The 13,871-nt window shown below is 39.3% G+C and overlaps 1 long non-coding RNA gene across 1 annotated transcript; it reads right to left on the bottom strand.

Moving 5' to 3' along the window:
• Positions 1–2,471: 2,471 nt before the first annotated feature.
• On the bottom strand, positions 2,472–8,318 carry LOC122465399. Its single transcript, XR_006290211.1, has 3 exons — positions 8,266–8,318; positions 3,060–3,163; positions 2,472–2,774 (listed from the first exon to the last, which is right to left on the bottom strand). It is a non-coding gene; the product is annotated as an uncharacterized LOC122465399 (long non-coding RNA).
• Positions 8,319–13,871: the final 5,553 nt, after the last annotated feature.

The following is a 13,871-nucleotide window of genomic DNA, read 5'->3' on the forward strand; positions in this document are numbered from 1 at the left end:
AGTTTTGTAAATGTCTATGCAAACATATTTGAAAATAGATGTTTGGACTACCAGACTTCCTCCAGCAATCTCACAGTGCAATGTATCCTTATGAACTTAATAATAATCAATTGTCTTCCATCCATTATGATGGGATGATGGTTAGGAATGCAGGTTTCCAGAAAGTGACATAATATACTTACAATACTCCTGAGAATAAGTTAATTCAAGAAGTGACCTTTTAAAAACATACTATAGTATTCTGTAGTAAGGACCTGGAACACTATGGTAATGCTGTTGTAAGCTCTAGCATTTAACTGTTAAAAAGGTTAGTGTAATTTATAAGTGGGCAAGACTATAGGACGTTTCAGTTTTGCAAAACCAATACTGTTCCTATTTCATCCTAACCCCTAGCATATAGCAAGAGTTCAAACTACCATTCTTTAAGACTGAGAGAGAAAAATAAGGGGAAAGGTTTAGGTTTTGCTCTGCTAAATCAAAGCCAAAATCAAGAGTTATTTTGTAACCAAGTACCGTTTCTTTTCAGACTTCCAGTGTTCAGAAATAAGGAGACACATGGTTTTTATTTTGGGCCCATCTCTTAGACATTTTTCAAAAATGATTCAGTATCTCCTCCCCCCACCTTTGGTTGACATTTTATTTGTATATTTGTATTTTTTGCTTTTCTTATAAGCTAGTCTTACTGTTTCCTCAGATGCTGTATTGATAAGGTGTTTATCTACTTCCTCTGGAACAGTGAGTTGAAACAAAATCCTGTGGGTCACGCACAGCAAAAGGAGTCATGAGCTCTGTGTTTTATCCTCAGCTCTGTGTTTTATCCTCAGCTCTGTGTTTTATCCTCAGCTCTGTCACAGACTTTGTGTGACTTTGGCCAAGTCATTTAACTTCTCAGTACCAAAGGGCATTAGAGACAACAATACTTACCCCAAAGTGTTGGGGTCAGGCTAAATTCATTGTATTTGTAAATGACTTTAAGATTCTCAGATGGATGGCACTACAGTGTATAAAAGTAAAGTTTATTATTAACCTGGATTCATCCATTCAAATTAGGTAGATGTGTGCCCCATGATCAATTTCTTGTATTTTCATGAACGTTGTTACCAGTTGTCCTCAGTCCTAATCTTCTGTTTCTATGTAGAACTTGTCAACATTTTTTTTTCATGAAGAAAATGGCTTTTGGACTACAATAATTTTTTTTTGCTTTGGTCAAAATGTTCCTGTTTTTGGTTTTGGTTTTTTCCAGAGAAAAACAGAAAAGTAATTGATGTTCTCTTTCTTACCCTTATTCCCTCCCTTACTTTCTTTAGTTCCCTTTTCTAATGGAAAAAAAGAGGAGGAAATGGAGAGAAAAGAGGAGAAAAACAAAAAAAATGATGGTGGTTTCATTGAAAAACTGAAAAATTCTGTGAATTTTCAACAAAATAAAAATATTTCTATTTCATTTAAATTTTTTGGTGCAAATGTATAGCATTCCCACCCAGCTCTGTTTGGGTGTGTGTATTTGTTCTTGTTTTCTCTTACTTGCCGTAACTGCAGTAAGGTGTGCCATTGCCACATGCAGACAGCCTTTATATTGAAGAGGTACATATTGGACAGATTGTTTTTTATTGTTTTAGTCTGGTTATTGGTTGTTCCAGTACCAGCTCCCTCTAAGTGTTGTAAATGGTCCTCAATTGCTTATGAGATAGGTCTCCCAAAAAGTTGATTCAGATAAGGGTAGGTAGTTGCTACATCACTAAGCTTTATTTATATAACGTGTATTTCATGTTCTTCATTGTATTTGCTCTTCACTGCATTTTAGTGTGAGATTCATTTTTTCTCATATTCATCATGATGTGGCACAGGTTAAATTTGTGGAAAAAACTTGCATTCGAGTAGTTCTAAAAACAGCTATTCTTACAGTTTAATTGTTACAAGTGAATTTGTAACTCAAGTTAAACATAGCAAAGAATTTCTAGAGTTTCTACCAGGAACAAATTTTTCCTTCTGTCTTATCTCCCCATTTCTACTGTATGAAGCTCATCATTTTAACATGGTAAATACTAATTCCCTTTCAATATGAGCATGGAATGCTCATATTTTGACAGTTTGGCCTAACAGATCGAGTTCAGAACTTGGAAGCGGGCACTCCTAAATTCCAGACCTAGACCTGGCACTAATTTTCTGTGTGGTCTCTTGTGAGATTTTCTGTTTTTCCTCTATGATTCAAAGGGCCCACAATGGACTTGAGAACGCACAACTACAATTAAATCAATAATACTCACTTATCTACTTTTTAAAGGTGCTGTGAAGATTAAATTCACTTTCTGCCTTTCTTTTAAGCAGCATCTTCTTTCCATACTAATTTTTAGCATTCTATATTTTGATTTAAAGGTCTAATCCAAAGACTTCCATTGAGTTTAGCAGGCTTTAGATCTATCCTAAACAGGATTAAGAGTTATCATTAATTCCATCCCCTTCAACTTTCCCCCCGATATTTGGAAAGAAACAAATACCCTTCTTACTCCCTTTAATTCCTCTAGCTTACATTGATTAGTTTGCTTTTAAAAAAAACAAAAACAAACCACAACACTTTATTTTATATTTGCAAGCTGTAGCTTATTTTGAATATTCTTCATTGGTTGCTCTCCTCCTTTTCCATTTCCAGTATTGGTTTTCTTTTATCCTTGCAACTTTGAACAGTCAGCTCCTCGTGGCACAACATTGGCAGATGCTTGTTCTTGTATTTTTTTGTTTCAGAAGAACTGTAGCCCGTTGTCCCATTCTTCATCCTACTGGAATGTGATACTTTTTAATGCAAAAGTTAGGGTGTGTCATGCTATAGAGCACAATTGCCTCCTCTATTGTGTATGAAATTCAATGTATATTCTATTGGTAATTTTTAAAATCTCTTAAAGAATTATTGTTTTGAAATCAGCAGCACTGTTATTGAGTTAAAGCTCTTTTTTTTTAAACTGAGCTGCCAATTTGGATGATAATGTGCCTGCAAAGAACTATAAGCTGGCTACTGAGATTTTTAAAATATCTATTGTAGAAATGCATAATTTATACTAACCTACCTTGAATTATTCATGCATCCAATTTAAATAATTTATTTATGGACTTTATTCATAATAAGTATCATCTGCAATATACAGCATATCAGGAACATCTTCTTTTCTTCCTGCATTAAAAGAATTATTATTTTTAAAACATTACAGCATCAAACTGCTAGACTGTTATTTTAAAACAGTATATGGCATGCTGTAGATCATCAACATAGATAGTCTTCATAATACATTTTGTTTATTTAAATTGCTTTAAAGTATTAAATAGCTAGAGATGCCTCTGTAAATATTGAAAATAAAATTCTGAAAGTACAATGAATATCCATAGAAATGTCTAGAATAGAAATAACATTCTTCACCTCCCAGATACACCTCTCTACATTGAGTTACCCCAGTTCTTCAACCTATCCTCTCAGCAAAATCCTGAGCAAGTACATGAGTCTTCCAGTACAAATCAAAGCCCAGTAAATCTAGGCTCTATTAAACCAAGGGGGGACAGAGTTCCAGAATCAAGGAGCCCTCCTGGGATATGCCCCAACATCATCTGCTCCCTTTTAAACCACACACCAATAGGTCATTATATCTTTGGTGGTATCACTCAGAGGGAAAAACCGTGCCTGTCTTAACCAGGTCTGAGCTAAACCATTTAGGATTTATAAGTGTACGTCAAAACCAACACCTTAAATTCCAGTCAGAAACTAAACAAAAGCCAGTAGAGACCATGGTACACTGATGTGATGTGCTGTCTGCATGAAGCACTGTTTACAAATCAAGCAGAGACATTCTGCACCAACTTAAGTTTCTTGTTGGTCCCAAAGTTCCATGATGTAGAGTTCATTACAGTAGTCTAGCCTTGAGGTGACAAAGGCATGGATAACTGTAGCAAGGCCTCCATCCTAAAGCATCCTCTTTTCAGAATGGACAGATGGGAACAAGCACTTTTGGCCCAAGTTGCTGCCTGAGTAATCCAGAAGCAAATGAGAACCTAACATGAGCCCCACATTTTTAATAATATGTGCAAAACAGGAGGCACTCTCCTTCAAATGGAGTACTGATGTAGCCTCTGTAATCTGGGTGGAACTCATTAACATTACCTTAATCTTGGCTGGGTTTGGTATAATCCAATCCCCAACCCTAGTGACACCGAATAAGTCATTCCACAGCACCAGCTGTGTCAGACAAGAAGAGAGAGAACTGTAGTTTATTATCATACAGAAGACACTGTGATCCATGTCTCTTCACTAGCCCTCATGCACTCTTTGAACAGGAGGAATGTCCAGACAGAGCCCAGGGGCATTTTATAAGTGGAGGTCCTCATGACAGATGAGTGACTCAGCCCCACAGCACCCTGAGGGATATCTCTGAAAGAATACATTTCAAAGAGGGACTTCATCTACAAAAAAACCTCATACTCGGTGGTATTGAAGGCAGCTGATGAATAACGTGGACATTGATCTTTATCCATCATAAGATCATCGAACACTTCAGCTCAAAACAGTTTCTGTAGAATACCCAGATCTGAATCCAGATTGGTTGAGTTTAAGGAAATTTATGGGGCAGAGATTCTCAGTTGCTTCATAGCAAACTTCTTGTCAATTTTCCCCCGAAAGGGTCAGTTTGCCAAAGGTTGACAAAATTCTTCATATCAAGAGATGGTTTCCTACAACCTTTAAACTAACAAAATGTGAAACATTTTTTAATAGAAAGGCTTTTGTTTGGTTGGTTGTTTTTTTTTTTAACTGTACTCCTGTCAGTGTAGTATCAATGGAAACTGATAAAACACTGGGAAGGATACCGGCAGGGGATGTTTGGAACCACAGTTAATCTGAGAATTTCTGATAGCTAGGAATAGGGGAATAAAAGGAGCCAGTCATAATAAGGTCAGATTTAGTAACACCTCTTGCTCATCTTGAATGAACTGAAAAAGCTCCACACTGTAAAGACTGGGTGAAAGTGATTGAAGGCCCTACAGCCAGTACTGACTTCTTCGGAGGAGACAGAAAAAACATTTTCTTTACCAACTTTATTAGTGGAACAGGAATCTTGTAAGAGGAAAGAATGTCACTGCTAGGGATAGATAATAGCTGACTTTGCCCTGCTTTCCTTCATAGTATGAGTAGGAGGCCAAAAACCCTAGCAGGTCACCACAATTCAAGAGACTGTAGTCCTAGAAAGAAAGGAGGCGGCACCATAGAAGAAATGCTTGATGGTCACAGAAGCTTCAGGACAAAGGAAACCTGTATTTTCAGGTATGGCCTTTTGGGTTTCATTTAGGAGCTAGCATGTCTAAACGTCCTGCAAAGGCGGTCAGCTACAGCATAGACACTGTCGGGAGATGGTGGAAAGAGCTGTCTCAGGAGCACAATGTCTCTTTTGTCTGGTTTTTGTTTTTTAATTCTCCCTCTTAACTAGGAGTCTGAAGGGAAAGTCTAACCTGAGGAATATTTAAAGGGGAAATCTTTTTCTCCAAGAACAACTTTGTATTTTCTCATTGCTTGCCATCCTGTTCTGCAAAGCATTGTTGGAGCTGGACCATTATTAATCCCTGCTCAAAAATAAATTGAAACAATTTTAATTGTGCTGGGGTCAGGGAAGTATCTCTTTGGAATGGTATTGGCAAACAGTCTTATTTTTGAATTCCCCCTACACTCTTGCAATTAAACTACTGAAGTTAATATTTCAAGTATGTAGGCTTTCAGATGAAAAGCCAGATACTCATTCAGTGGCAAAGGTTTGCCTTTTCTGTGGAAAGTTCCCCCGGAATGTGTGTCCTAATCGTAGTACACTGGTGAGCAACTTCCTTTAAAGAAACAAGGATACATCAATAAGGGTACAAGTTATGCGGAAATATCAAGGTAAATGGAGAGAGTTAATGGGCCCAGTTCTTTCCTTCACTGTGTTTGTCAATTATAGCTGTCAGACTACACACTTAGCCCCACTGTGGGTAAGAAGAGACTTTGAGCTTCTCTAAAGTATGCCAGCAGGCAGAAGTCTCCAGGAAACTGTACCAGGTGTGCATAGTGAGAATACAGTTCATTTTGGCCATTCCTCCTATTCCTCAATCCTGGAACTGGGGGCTGTGGGGAAGGTGGCACAGGAGCCAGTTATGCCAGCTCTGTGCCCCCTGGAGACACTTCGTGATGTCCCAAGGAAATCTGCCCTAATTTTTTCAAAACACTTTATTAGAAAACAAAATAAAATAGCTTAGTTTTAAAAAGAAGTTAACTGCCTCTGCCTTACCCCCCTAGTTGCTTCTCTTATGAACTGCTGGACTCAAATGTGACTATTAAATAGATTTATTTTTTTCATCAGATCATTATCAGCAATGCAGATAACACCTATTTATTATTCCCAAAGATTCATTGCTGAACTTTTCACACCATTAATCTGTAATGCATAAAAATCACTGTAGGAAGAATCAACGCTTTGCTTGATCAACACCATACAAAACAATATTCACTCTCTGTTCTTGGTCACTTTATCAAGAAAATATTTTACGAGTTCTGGCAATGAGCATCACTTACCATCAAGCATAACTACCTTCTTAAAACTACGAACCTCATTTATTTGGTAGCCCTTTTTGCATGGGAGCCATAAACTCCCGCAGAACAAAACTCCAAGTAATTTCGTAAGATGTTTCATCACCATTTTTCTGATTTTCAACCCAATCCCCCTAGATGAATAGCTACTATTAGCATCCCTAATATTACATGCTGTAGAAACAGTCCAGTTCCATATTAATATTAATGTACTCGTGTTATTAACATGGAGAAATATAAGATAAAAGATGTCAAGGAAGTGGTATATCTTATAATTTGTATATGAGTAGTTATTAAAATGTTGTGACAAAGTTTTTACCAGTTTACCTGCGCTATAGTTACTTTATTGTGCTCCAGAGACAGCTGCATTTCAATGCTGATGGAAGTGAATCCTTAATAATTTTCCAATGAAAAGTACAGTACTTTGGCATCCCAGGGGATGAGAGTCACTCTATATATGTAAGTCATTTTGCAGTGGACTGATTTAGGGTTGAGCTGTCCTATAAAGAACCAATAAACTCCAAGAATGGTTAGCTCCCTCCGCCCTGATAAATTAATAAAGCATAGAAGACATTCAGTGACACTGTGTATGATGGGTGCCTGGTGGAGAATATTCTTAAGCACTGCAGCTAAAAATCTGTTGGCTATTGGCCTCAGCTTCTGGCTCTCTCAACTACTGCCAGAACACCCGGTACCTTTTCAGGGCAGCCTTCTTAAAGGCCTTGCACCTGCCTTTCTGGAGCTTCAGTAGAGATCTTTCTTGATGAGATAGGAGCAAGATCTGAGCAGTCAGCCTGACCTTCATTTTGAAAAAAAGGTCTAGGAAAGGACACCAGCACCTGGAGACATATGACGTTTCCTAGGGAAGTCAACCTCTTCTCACACTCAACCTAAATGCCTTAAAAACTCTCCCAGTAGGTGCTGCTTCAGAGAAAAGACCCAGGGTGTCTGGAAGAAGTACCCAAGTGGTGGTGCAACAGCAGTATAAAAGTGAACATGTGGTAAAGCTGCACCCAAAAGAGGATGGCTTTGTCTGAACGCACTGTACTGTTGGTAGTTACACCAGTGTTATTCCACCTTTTCAGTTACCAGATATTCAGTTGTCTAGCACAGACACAGCCTGTCAAGGTTCCTTCCCCACTCTGAACTCTAGGGTACAGATGTGGGGACCTGCATGAAAGACCCCCTAAGCTTATTCTTACCAGCTTAGGTTAAAACTTTCCTAAGGTACAAACTTTGCCTTGTCCTTGAACCCTATGCTGCCACCACCAAGCATGTTAAACAAACAACAGGGAAAGAGCCCACTTGGAGACGTCTTCCCCCAAAATATCCCTCCAAGCCCTACACCCCCTTTCCTAGGGAAGGCTTGATAAAAATCCTCACCAATTTGTACAGGTGAACACAGACCCAAGCCCTTGGATCTTAAGAACAATGAAAAATCAATCAGGTTCTTAGAAGAAGAATTTTAATTAAAGAAAAGGTAAAAGAATCACCTCTGTAAAATCAGGATGGTAAATACCTTACAGGGTAATCAGATTCAAAACATAGAGAATCCCTCTAGGCAAAACCTTAAGTTACAAAAAGACACAAAACATGAATATACATTCCCTCCAGCACAGCTTATTTTACCAGCCATTAAACAAAAGGAAATCTAACACATTTCTAGCTAGATTACTTACTAACTTAACAGAAGTTCTGAGGCTGCCTTCCTGATCTGTTCCCAGCAAAAGCATCACACAGACAGAAAAACCCTTTGTTCCCCCCTGCCTCCAGATTTGAAAGTATCTTGTCCTCTCATTGGTCATTTTGGGTCAGGTGCCAGCTAGGTTACCTTAGCTTCTTAACCCTTTACAGGTGAAAGGGTTTTGCCTCTGGCCAGGAGGGATTTTATAGCTCTGTATACAGAAAGGTGGTTACCCTTCCCTTTATATTTATGACACAGCCCTAGAGCCATTTTCCTTTTCTGCAGTACAGTGGAGGGGGAAGAAGCCAGATTACAAGGAATCAGGAAGTTAAGGCAGTGGAAGGTGATGGTATGCTCAAGCACTTGGACATGTAGAGAAGAAGAAAGTGAGGGTGGTAGTTGGCAAGGGAGGTTTTGTGTTTTAAGATCAGAAGTCAGTGGTCTGTTTTACTTCAGAGAGGGAAAGAAGCCAGAAAACACATCACACACAGAGAGAGAGAGAGGAGATGGAGGGGGAAGGGATTTGGTCAAGGGGACAAGTAGTGGGGTTAGAGCTGGAAAGTATGCAGAAACATCAGCACCAGATGCTTGCTGGAGTAGAGAGGGTGAAGGATGGGGAGAATGTTAGGGTGACAGAGAGAAAGGGAATACGAGATCATGTACTGGATGTTGTCCATCTTTTCTTTATAAAATGGCTAGAAGTTGGGCATCAGAAAGTTGGGCTCCCATGAAAGACTCCACAAGGCAACAGCAGAAGTTCTAGATTAGAGAAATTATACACTGTCCTGAGAGAAGGGTCCTTGTCGTATAGCCTCTGTGAGGGGACCTGTGACCTAAGAAGAGGGATTCTTCCCTTGCTAGAGCCAAGAGGCCCCCTGACTCCAAAAGAGGGTTATGAGTCATGAAGGAAGGGATCTTGGATGTAACAGGAGGTTTGAAGCCTAAGGTTGACTCAGCCCTGCCTCCCTCAGGCTAGAGATGGTAAGGGGTAGGCCTATTCATGGGATGTTGTGCCTTTGGTGTTGAATAAACTAACTCCCTGAAGGAGTTCTGTTCAAGATACATGCCTCAGTGGACTTATTAAAACCCTCATTTGGGGAAACTGAGGGAGAGATGCAATGGTGATACTGCACTGGGCTTTCACAGAGTGCTTTAGGGGCGAGAGCAACCATTACATTGGGCAAGAGGAAGGCAGTGGAGAAGTGGAGCATATTAGGAATCAAAGATAAGGAGGCAACAAGGCTTGTAGGCTTCTCATCTGGAAAAGTCTTACAGATTTAACACACAACTTTGAACCACTCAAATTAATAGAACTTCATAGAATTTAATACAACACTATATTAAGGATACAATTCTATATTTAAATTATGTAGGATAGCTCCAAAAAAGCCTCGGAGGCCACCATACTTCCCCAGCCTCAGGTATAGGTGACTGTGAGGGAGGGAGGAAAAGGGGATGATATTCTCTGGCCAATCTTTGGCCAGCTTAGTGGTCCCCTGGGGACACCTGTGCCAAGCATAAGTTCAGTACAGCTGAGGCTCTAGCTCAGAGACTATGGAGGTGAAAGAGTGATTGCGAAGCAGTTTAATGAAACGTGTATAAAAAAAAAAGTCGGGTATTTACTCTGCCATTCACGTACAACAAGCACATTCACATATAGGTTAAGGGAATATGAAAGAAAGTACAGAGGAGAAGAAAAAAGGGAGATCACCAGACTTCAGAATGGATTTAGCAACAATGTCCAGCCTGTACATTTTAATGCATATTCATAGGCCCCGATCCTGCAAACACTTATGCACGTGTTTAACTTTACTACGGTAGTGAGCACATTTAGAGCAATCGGAAATCATAATAGTAAAGTTAAGATCATGAGTGTTTGCAAGATTGGCATGAAGCTGCTTAGAGGACAGTTTTACTGAAGTAGTAGCCGCTCCCCATAGACTTGTAAAATACCACTACTTGCAAATATCTTGGTAATTACTTTTAGGTCCAAAGGTGGCAATATGTAATTTCCTTTGGTTTAGAGGACAGAAGTAATTAAGGATTTACTTAAGCCAAGGCCTTAATTGATGTATCTGTACTTACAATATATAAGGCCTGCTCCAAAGCCTACTGAAGTCAATGGAAGGGCATTGATATAAATGGGCTTTCAATCAGCCAGTTAGTGTCTTTTTAACATTAAAATCTGTCCCGCTATACTGAGCATATTCATGCTGAGCATATGAAGTACACAGTTCTGTATGATTTAACTGGCCTTTTTGAATGCTAACAACCTTTTAGACTCTTGTTTGCTCACTAATGAGCAAAAGCGTCCTACTCAAAATCTAGGAGTTGCACCATAGAAATACATATGATTATCATCTAGGAAGAGCAGTACAGCAGGTTACAAAAATGGGAAGAATTTTTCAGTCATTTTAACAAAAATATTGTCCCTTTTTTGTCAAACTTTTTGGAATTTGAAAATGTTCAGCACTAATGATTCTGGAAACTGCTAAACCAGGGGTGGCTAACCTGAGCCTGAGAAGGAGCCAGAATTTACCAATGTACATTGCCAAAGAGCCACAGTAATACATCAGCAGCCCGCCATCAGCTCCCCAGCTAGCGCCTCCTGCCCGCCAATCAGCGCCTCCCACTCCCTTCCCACACCTCCTGATCAGCTGTTTCATGGCGTGCAGGAGGCTCTGGGGCGGGGGGAGAAGCAGGGCCACTGCAGACTCAGGGGAGGGCGTGGGAAGGGGTGCAGTGGGGGCAGGGCCTGTGGCAGAGCCAGGTGTTGAGCAGTGAGCCCCCCCAGCACACTGGACAGTTGGCGCCTGTAGCAGTTGGTGCCTATACAAGGAGCCACATATTAACTTCTGAAGAGCCGCATGTGGCTCTGGAGCCGCAGGTTGGCCACCCCTGTGCTAAACCAACCATGGCCAATGGCTCTGGGATTGTATTGCCTGGTGATCATCAATACACAAACCCAGCAGCTAGAGCTAAAGCATAATTTGAAACTGTCTGATATTCAAAAATCCTCTTTTTGACTTGGACTTACATTAAAGAAGATTAGTGTAAAGTAGGACAATATCCTGCAAGGAAATGGTTTTATCAGGAAATGTAAATATGAATATTGCATCAGGTTTCCCCTTTGTATATTCTCAATCTTCAAACTAACACAAGCCTCTAGAAATGGACACATTTTTCCTAGGAAAAATGTAACGCTGCACATGTGTATTGTCATGCTCTGAAAGGTAATATACTTGGCACTATAATTAAATCTAGGGCCACAGTTCATGCAAATCAGCATAGTTTGAATCTGGTCCTTGTGACAATTCACAATTCACAAATCTTTTTCATAGGGAGAAATATTATCTTTAAATAACATGTCACTTATGTCAATGGGAGAATGGTTGGAGCAATGCTGAGCACTTCTGAAAATTTCACCTTACACATTTTCTCTCTATATTTTCTCTCTTGATTAATATTAAAAAACTAAAACGTTTAGGGAAAAAAACAAGTGGAGAACAAGGAGAATTCTTGTCAGTTGAAGAATGTGCAAGATAACCTGGGTTTCTAATTCCTTCTAGAATGTTTTCTGGTGTCTGCTATAGGTAGGGTTTTTTGGAGAAAAAGATTGTTTCCAGTATTTTCAGATAATCGGGCTGATTTTTAAAATTGTGTGCATGCAACTGTGCACCTAATTTGCTCATGCAGTTCAAATTGTGCATGCAAGTGGTGAGCTGTGCTGTTAATTCACATGAATAATTACGCGCTTTGTCTGCACAGTGTGTTTTCATTTACAAATTAGACATGCTATGTCTCGTGCTTCAGGACTCGCCCAAGTTCATACATCGAGTCAACAGCAGAGTCGGGATATAATCCATAATTCATGACTCACAATCTCATGCTATAAGCAATAAAAATGATTCAGTTCTAACATTATGGCAGTACAACAATATTTTGGTGCTGTAACAAGCTTTCCCATAAATTATCAGATAAGATTGTGAATCCAGGAGTGAGTGAGAGAGTGTGCTATTAATTTAACTACATTTTGTTTGGCTAATCACATTTTTTCTCACATTGTTAGTAAAGCAGTTTGTAAATCTGAGATACCTAGAAACATCTCTATATGTACAAATGTGTTCAGATATGATTCTAATGAATAGCTGAGATTTGCTGTTTTAAGTTTCAATCCCACAAAGACCATTGCAGGGACAGACCCTTATCTCTGTGTGGGTCAGTTTCCAGGATCAGAGTCTCAGAATCATAGAAATACAGGTTTAGATGGGACCTCAACAGGTCATCTAGTCCAGTCCCCCAGGCTGAGGCATGACATGTATATCTAGACCATCCCTGACAGGTGCTTGTCTAACCTGTTCTTAAAAATCTCAAATGATGGGGATTCCTCAGTCACCCGTGGTGACTTATTCCTCTACTTAACTGTCCTTATAGTTAGGAAAAAACATTCTCAACATCTAACCTAAATCTCCCCTGCTGTGGATTAAGTCCATTACTTTTGGGCGTGGAGAACAATTGATCACCATCCTTTTTATAATCACTCTTAATATATTAGAAGATTTATCAGGTCCCCCCTCAGTCTCCAAGAGTTCTTGAAGATAATCTTTAATGGTTCTGAGATTGCTTCAGCTAGTTCCTTAAATACCCTGGGATTAATTCTGTCAGCATCAGCTGACTTGAATACATTTAATTTATCTAAAGGATTGTTTTCTTTAACCTGTTCTTTCCCTATTCTTGCTTGTGTTCATTCCCCCTCATTAATTGTTTAAGCATCTGTCACATTTAACTTTTTTAGAGAAGACTGAAGCAAAAAAAGGCATTAAACACCTTAGTCTTCTTGGTATTGTCTACTATTAGCTCTCCCTTCTCTCGTTTCTACTGTATGTATAGAATCTCTTCTTAGTGCCTTTTATGTCCCTTGCTAGCTGTATCTCATTTTATGCCTTAGCCTTTCTGATTTTGTCCCTTCATGCTTATGCTATTCCTTTATAACCATACTTAGCAATTTGGCCATGTTTCCAGATTTTGTAGAATTCCTTTTCAATTTTCAGGCAATTAAAGAGCTCCTGATGGAATCTTGTTGGTCTCTTAACAGTCTTCCTTTCTTTCCTTCCCATGGGGATAGTTTGCTGTTGTACCTTTAATATTGTCTCTTGGAGAAACTGCCAGCTTTCCTGAACTTCTTTTTCCCCTTAGGGTATGTCTCCACAGCAAAAAATAACCTGTGCCAGCTGACTTGGGCTTGCGCAGCTTGGGCTGCAGGACTGTTTCATTGCTGTGTAGACTTCTGGGCTTGGGCTGCAGCCTGAGCTCTAGGACCCTCCCGCTCCTGGAGTGCAAAAGCCTGGGCTCTAGTTTTCTAGGAAGGTCCTTTTTATATCCATACTAATCAACTTGTTAATATTAGTTCACAGATCATTCATCACTTATTTTTCAATGGTATTGTTATAGCATACTGCAAAACTAGATAGTGTTAAAAAGATAAAAATATAATACTTTAATAGCATTAGTGTAATTAGTAAAGTGGCTGAACTACTTATAGCAAACAAATTCATTTGTTCAATATATATTTTTTAATTTTTTCAGTTGTCCGTGAATAAG

Source organism: Chelonia mydas, chromosome 4, assembly GCF_015237465.2.
Source record: "Chelonia mydas isolate rCheMyd1 chromosome 4, rCheMyd1.pri.v2, whole genome shotgun sequence".
NCBI classification, from domain to species: Eukaryota; Metazoa; Chordata; order Testudines; family Cheloniidae; genus Chelonia; species Chelonia mydas.